Raw genomic sequence first — 8615 nt, 5'->3', positions numbered from 1 at the left:
AGCACTATGCCACCTGGGAGGTCTGGAGCAAAATAGTTCAGATTTATGACATACATATTTCATAAGGAATCAATATATCATCACAATTTGTGTGCTGTAAAATACTGAGGCCACTATATGTCATTTAGGATGGTCTCAAAGTAGTATTGCCATCTGTTTACTAATATAAAACTGAAATTAGTAAGTTACTTGAGAAAGTTCTTTAAGGTCAATCTGAAGTCTGACTACTCCAAAACCTTGGGATAATTAAAAGAATAAAATATTTTGCACTATGCATAAATTATCCAGCACATTATGGTCGATCAATAAATATTGATATTATCTTTTTTTCTTCCACCTTTATTGAGATATAACTGGCATGCTGCCATTCTTATATATGTACACATTAAAAATTTAAATAAGAATATGAGACTATATTAAGGGCAAAATTAGGAGGATCTTTTCAAAGTTTCCAAGATTAACAACTTTTATCCTTCTTATTTTGAATAACTATTATCAGAAAAAAAGACTAATACAACTTCATTAAGACTCAATTGAGCTATGATTTTATGGACAATGTATAACAGAGCTGTAATTATGAGATTAAACAATATTTTATATAATTAAATATCTTCAACATTTACTATTACACGTATGACTAGATATGAATAATGATGGAAAATGGACTTTAATTTTAGTTCTGTCATCATTCAAAGATAAACTGCATTCCTAATATATTAATATATTAGTATGTCCTTAAGAATAATGCACTGTATTAAAAAAAAAAGTAACAGTAGATAGATATATTAAATAGTAAGACATTCAGAGAATTCTCTCATCTAAGCTTTTTTCTCCCAAACATTATTGATTTTGGCCCAGAGATAAACTCAGTCACTGTGAGTGATAAACTATCACCTAGTCCCATTGACTTTTTTCCTCTTTTTGCTGTAGTTTTTGTCAGGTCAATGAATTATCCTTGACTTATACTTTGTTCTCTAAGGCATAAATCAAGATTTTTTTTTTAAATGTTGGATCCTCACAAGCTTGGAGAAATAAAGTCAAATATAGCCTGAAAAGAATATCTCTACTTTTGTTTATTTGAAATGTCTTACTCTGATTCATAGAATGTCAACATAACTGCTATTTATTAATGATTAGAAGCGGCTTGTTTTCATAAATTTTGAATTTGTTAATGAACAGAGAGAAAAGAGGTTTTTTTTCTCTATTCATGTTTACTTCAATGGCCATAACATACTGATAAAAATAACTTCTGTAAATGTAATTAGTTGAGATCAAATTATATAGCCACACTGTTGTCAATAAGCAAAAACTCCTAATAAATTTTTAGCTTTTTCCAGTGTGTGCATGTGTGCTCAGTTACATCTGACTCTTTCTGACCTCGTGGACTGTAGCCCACCAGACTCCTCTGTCCATGGAATTTTCCAGGCAAGAATACTGGAGTGGGTCGCCATTTCCTCCTCCAGGGGTTCTTCTGGACCCAGGGATTGAAACTGCATCTCCTGTGGCTCCTGCATTGGCATTCAGATTCTTCACCACTGAACCACCTGGGAATCCCTAGATGTGTGTACACCTGTTTGTCCATCTACCATCATTATCAGAATCATCTATTGATTAATCTTATGTTTAAAATAATTCCTTTAAATTTAGGAAGTAGATACTATTATAACTCTATTTCATAAAGATAAAAGCTGAGGCATGATGAGGCTATGTAGTTGCCCATGTTAAAATATTTAGTATGTAGTAAGACAAAATCTGAATGCAGGACATCTTGTTTAGCGTCTATAGGCTTTTAAATAATATATTATATATACAGTTTCTTTAATTTAATAGCAGACCTAAATATATATGATGGTTATTAAATATTCTATTTAAAATTTAAAAGTACTGATATTTAGGTTTACCTGTCTCAGATTAGCATTCTATTAAAAGACATCCAAAATTAAAAAAAAAAAAAACACTGAAAATAAAATTTTGGGGGCTCCAAAATCACTGCAGATGGTGCTTGCAGCTATGAAATTAAAAGACTCCTTCTCCTTGGAAGAAAAGCTATGACCAACCTAGACAGCATATTAAAAAGCAGAGACATTGTTTTACCAACAAAGGTCCATCTAGTCAAAGCTATGGCTTTTCCAGTAATCATGTATGGATGTGAGAGTTGGACTATAAAGAAAGCTGAGCACCGAAGAACTGATGCTTTTGAACTGTGGTGTTGGAGAAGACTCGTGAGAGTCCCTTGGACTGCAAGGAGATCCATCCAGTCAATTCTAAAGGAAATCAGTCCTGAATATTCACTGGAAGGACTGATGCTGAAGCTGAAATTCCAATACTTTGGCCACCTGATGTGAAGAACTGACTCATTGGAAAAGACCCTGATGCTGGGAAAGATTGAAGGCAGGAGGAGAAGGGGATGACAGAGGATGAATTGGTTGGATAGCGTCACCAACTCAATGGACATGAGTTTGAATATACTGCGGGATTTAGTGATGGACAGGGAGGCCTGGCGTGCTGCAGTCCATGGGGTCACAAACAGTCAGACACGACTGAGCAACTGAACTAAAAAATAAAATAAGTGATTTGATCCAAAACAAAGAATATACAATTTTGAAGAACTTAAGCTGATTATTCTAACAGGTACTACAATAGCTTTAGGGTAATTAGATAGCTAGTAAAGCATTTAACTTTTCTGTAATGCTATAGTTTTGGCCCACTCTCTGACCCAGTAAACCACACAAGTTCATTCACATTTTTTCATTGTCATTACACTAGCAAGCAGGGATTCTGTTTTATAGTCAATATGCTTTCAATTTGTTTTACTTGATATGTACCTCATTTTGACAACATTTGATGAATCTGCAAAACTCTGGGATACAGAATCTTACAGTTGAACTGTAATATAGATGGTAAATGATTCACTCTCTTCTGTACATAAGAATTTCTTTTACAGATTCTTTCTCTAAATTAAAATTTGCATCTATCCTTTTGAGGTTCCCTGGTGGCTCAGTGGTAAAGAATCTGCCTGCCAAGATGCAAGAAACACAGGTTCGATCCCTGGCTTGGGAAGATCTCCTGGAGAAGGGAAAGGCTACCCACTCCAGCATTCTTGCCTAGGTACTTGTATAGACAGAGGAGCCTGGTGGGCTACAGTCCAGAGGGTTGCTTGGTAACAGTCCAGAGGGTTGCATGGATGGTAAGTGATTCACACTCTTCTGTACATAAGAATTTCTTTTACAGATTCGTTCTTTAAATTAAAATTTTCATCTATCCTTTTACTTGCATCAACTGCTAGCATCACTTTAGTTTAAAGCTACATGTGCTTATATACTGCTACACAGCAATGATATCCCAATATTCCTGTCATCATTTTTGTGCCTTTGTTGCATTAGTTTCAACATCCAGGCTAGCTTCTTTCTTCCTTTCTGCCTAAAAAAAAATCTTCCAAGATCTAGTTTTAAGTTAAGTACAGACATATCTATAAAATCTTTATTATCCTTTTCCATGACATTCTCCCTACTCTGAATTAATTGTCAGGATGAACCTTGCTATCAAACAGTTTAAAATCCTCTGATGATTCAAAGAAAGAAAACTTCTGAAGATGACTAATGACATCATTCAGGGGCCAAGTGGGTGATATAAACTTTAAGTGCCTGTCTGAGGTAAGAGAGATCACCAAGGACTGGCACAGGATTTGTGTTTATTGAAAAATGGTAACACATCCACAAAGGGGAATACTGAAGATTTTAGGGATAAGATCAGGAAATAATAACTTGGAAATAGATATAAATGTGACAAAAAATCTACTATTATTCATCTGCAGACAATTTGTGAGAAAATATACGTGAGCTCTATATTAAAGTTCATGCAGCTAAATTATTTTTCCCGAATAACCAGGGTTGCAAAGATTTATCCCAATATAATTTCAAAGAGAAGATAACAGTCCATGATTTAAAAAAAAAAATTAGATGCAATTTAAATCATTGCTAACCTGCAATAGGAGACTCTTATAATGGCAGAAACTTTGGTTGCATTACAAGAATATTGAAAACAGAGCTAGATAGTGGATATTTGTCTGGATATCCCCAGCATAATTCAAAAGAGAAATAAAGTGACTCTGCATGGTTTGTCCCAGGTATTCCGACAGGAAATTCTCTAGAGGGGAGAAGGGAAATTCATTACAGTACTATAGCATGATAGAAATATTTCTTAAAGAACATTAAATTTCCTTTGTTCCCATTCAGTGCTCTCCAGATAACAATCTGATCTATCATTTATTTTTCTGAGGAGATATTCTAAACCCCACTACAACAGGGTATTTTATGATCCACTCCAACTAATTGGGCGATATCACTCACTGCACACTAAAAAGCAGGCATCATGCTTCATTAATCAGTCTCTTGTGAAAATGATTAATTTTATCTGCCCCCATTTTGATAATACCTCAGAGTAAGGTAATAAAACAAAGACCTTAAAAATGGAACACCTAGAATATGTATACCCTCACAGCATTCTGAAAAATTATGACTTAAGCATAATAATTTTTATCTTAAATAAACTATTTGAAATAATCTAACCCCCAAATGTATGTACCATCAAATAATCAGAATGAATTTAAAAGGAAGATTTTTCAGTGGTTTTCACATTAGTTTTCACTAATGCAAAAATTAAAATTAATTATTAATAGAGAATAGACTGTTTTAGGTATGTTACAGGTTTTACATTTTTTAAATTATTTATAATGGTATTTTGACCTTGGTCCTCTTTAGTCAGCCATATAATCATATGTATAAGTGTTAAAGATGAACAGAACTGAAAATACAATAGGAGTTTTGAAATCTAGTTTTTGAATAATTGTATCTAAAATTAACTATTCAATTATAATTCATAAATTTATTCTAAGAGGTGAAAAAAAATAAAAAACAATTGAATAGATCTTGGGGTCTGTACTTCACCAATAATCTAACAAAGGAACAAGCTTAACTGTAGCTAATTGTTAAGTTTTCAAAATAAGTAGCACCTAAATTAAATATCCCGAATCTTCCTTTCTATAAAGGATGTGGTCTGCTAAAATTACCCATTTGGCATATCATCTCAGTAATTTCAAATATATTCATAAACACTGAAATTCTTATTTGGCTAATGAAAGTGATTTGTCAGTCAGTTAGGATAATGATTACTGGCTTTCTCATTCCTTCAAATTTTATTTTCATATTTAGAGGAATTCTTAACAATAAATAAAAGTTATATAGATGGCAAGTTAATATTGCTAATAATTCTACTCTCCTCTATTGTTCATCACTTTGTTTATTTGCATAAAAACAGAGCTTCTGATATTTAAAAATTCATCTGCATGAAATGTCTCAGCACCCAAAGTCACAAGCTCCTCATTACGAAGTACAACCAACTGTAGGATCATACAACATAATGCAAAGGACCCCAGAGATAATACATGCTACTCTTTACACAGATGAGGACAGCTGAACTTCAGAAAATAAAATACAAGATAACTTTGTATTTTTAACAAAGGCAGAATTCTGCTCAACTCTTCTTGAATTCCAAAATATTATTTGTATTACATTACAAAACGTGTTGCCAAGGTATTTAAAGGGCTTCCCTAATAGCTCAGTTGGTAAAGAACCCGCCTGCAATCTAGTAGACCCCAGTTTGATCACTGGGTCAGGAAGATCTGCTGGAGAACGGATAGGCTACTCACTCCAGTATTCTTGGCCTCCCACTGTGGCTCAGCTGGTCGAGAATCCGCCTGCAATGCAGGAGACCTGGGTTTTGATCCTTGGGTTAGGAAGATCCCCTGGAGAAGGAAAAGGCTACCCACTCCAGTATTCTAGCCTGGAGAATTCCATGGACTGTATAATCCATGGGGTCACAAAGAGTCGGACACGACTGAGTGACGTTTACTTTCACTTTCAAGATATCTAAAGGACTTATTTTTAGATATCAGGATACAAAATCTTCCTTTGATCATGATGCTTATTGATGACATTTTGAATGTTTTTCATTTTCTCTTATACTATTTTGATCAACCGTTCAATGGATGATAGCTTTAGTTAAGGAATGGTTAGTCTATACTAATCATTCCTATTTTAATAATCCCATTTAATGCAAAATGGAAGAAAAAAACTGTAAAGTTTATGCTAATCTTTTCCTATATTAATAACAGTATTTAATGCTAAATGGACAAAATAATCTTTAGAGAAATGTACGAGCAGTTTTATTTCTAGGTATTGAGTTTTGGAAAGTTTCTTACAGAATACAAATAGCACAATAAATACTTATCTAATTTTAAATATTATAATTGGATTTTATTTTATATTAATAGACTTTTTATTAATAGCAAAAGTTTAGGTTTTCAAAAAATGAGGGGAGACTACAAAGGGTTCCCTCCCTTTTCCTACCCTTTCACCACAAATTGTGTAGTGCACAATTTCACCTATTATTAACATCTTTCAAGAGGGAGAGGATATATGTATACACATAGTTGTTCACTTCATTGTACAGCAGAAACTATCACAATGTTGTAAAGCAATTACACTCCAAATAAGTAGTTTATTTGCCAGTCAAAAATAATCTTTTCTTTTACTAACTCTTCATCAGTATTTCAACATGTTCAAAATCTCCCATCTTAAACATCATTCCCATCATCTGACATACTACTTTATGAAAAGAAAAACATAGTTAATATTATATAATTTTCTAAGTGCTCTGAATATAATGAAAATTGATACTCTTTGCTTTTCGTTTATTATTTTATCATTTTTAGAGTCAGTAAACTGATACTTTCTAAGTCTTTGTTTCTACCCTTAAGTCTCTCCTGAGCTACAAAACTACAAACCCAAAGACTAACTGGACATCTTGATTTATTTCCCCCAACACCCAGTTCTTCTTCTAATGGGTTTCCCTTGAAAAATTCCCTACCTTGGTAAATACAATTTACCCCACAGTGAAAATTAGAAATGTGCCTGTATTATCTGACTTCTTATTTCCCAGCACTTACCCTCAATCATCACCAGGCCCTGTTGCTTCCTTAATATCCTCTTTTCAGTCTTCTGAATTCTCTTCTTACTCATGTTCATGGTTATGGTCCAAAACACCATGATTTATCACCTGGTTTTTGACAACATTCTCCTAAGAGTTGTCTTCACTCAACTGACATCTATAATTTATAGAGCAGCCAGAGTGATGTTTCTAAATCACACAACTGATGGGACTGGCTGAAAATCTTAACACACTTCAAAGGCTCATTGCCTTCAGGAAAAATACAAATCTCTTGGTGTAGCACAGAATGCTTTCCCTAACCATAAACTTAATTTTTTATTCCATGACTCCAAAATTTCTGGCTGGCCTCTGAAATCTAGTTTGAGATTCTTCTTATTCTTTCTCTTTTGCTTTTGTCAAACAGAAGCAGAGGACTGATGGAGTCTCCAGAACACTAAAGAATGACTGAAACACATTATAGAAAGAACCTATCTCTGTGAAATGGGGAATCGTCAATTATCTGAAGTGGACAATAATATGAGAAAAGTAAATTATTTTTTGTGTTTAGTCAATGAGATATGGTATTCATTTATTAAAACGATTGATCTACCACAACTGATATATTTGAAGAAATATCATTACAAGAATAATATCCTCAATAGATGGTTGATTAAAACAATGGGTTAAATGAATAGGATATTTTCTTGGCACAAAGTTTAATTCCATGAATATTCTTAAAATGTAGTACAAGATAGAAATAGATGAAAACTATAAAATAAATACTACTGGTGATAGAAAATTCCAGATGTAGTAACTTGCATGTCAATTTGTTTCCAGAATGATATGAGAGAAATGGAGAAGAAAACAATCACTGGAGACTTTTTAAGAAAAAAACGTTCCCCAGCTTAAGACACAGAATTTCAAACTTAAATTGCTTATTAAATAGCAAGCAGAATAAATTAAAGAGACCATAACTAGATTTGTCCTTGGGAAACATCAAAGTTCCAAAGACAAATGAATCCTAGATGCTTACAAAAGTGAGAGAAAAAGCTTTTGTTTTCTTTTTTTTAAAGTTCACTTATTGACTAGTAGTCACACTTTCACCAGATTTCTTACCAGTAATACTGAATACAACAACAGCAATTGTCTTCAAAAGTATGCGGGAAAATAGGAAAATAATGCTCACTCGATGAACATTATCAGCCAAACTGCAAACTGTTAGGACAGAAGAAAATGTTGTAGACAGATAAGATCACAAAGAGTTTATTTTTGTTCACATGCTCTTTTGAAAGATACTATGGCGTATATTTCAGGAAAATAAAAGTGAAAAGCAAGGAAGAGACCTTGCTATACAAAGAGGGTGGTGTGGAGCAAGGAAGGACTCATTGTGGCAGGCAGATGATTAATAAACAGAGTTAAAACAAGGTAAATTGCCTTAGAGATTAGGGGCAAAAAAATATAAATTCCATGAGAACAAATTTCAGAGTTGCCTGTTTCACACAGTTTTCATACTTTTGGTAGATCTACTGTTTGTCTTGAATAAGGAAAGAGCACATTTTGAGGAACAAGAAACTTAAGCTTCGTCTTTGAACCTCCTCTACGTCAATAAGCACTGGATTTGATCCAAA

This window comes from Giraffa tippelskirchi, chromosome 2 (genome assembly GCF_054371585.1).
Source record: "Giraffa tippelskirchi isolate mGirTip1 chromosome 2, T2T-mGirTip1v1.2.pri, whole genome shotgun sequence".
NCBI lineage: Eukaryota > Metazoa > Chordata > Mammalia > Artiodactyla > Giraffidae > Giraffa > Giraffa tippelskirchi.
The sequence above is the reverse complement of the archived record's forward strand: the minus strand, read 5'-3'. Positions refer to the sequence as shown.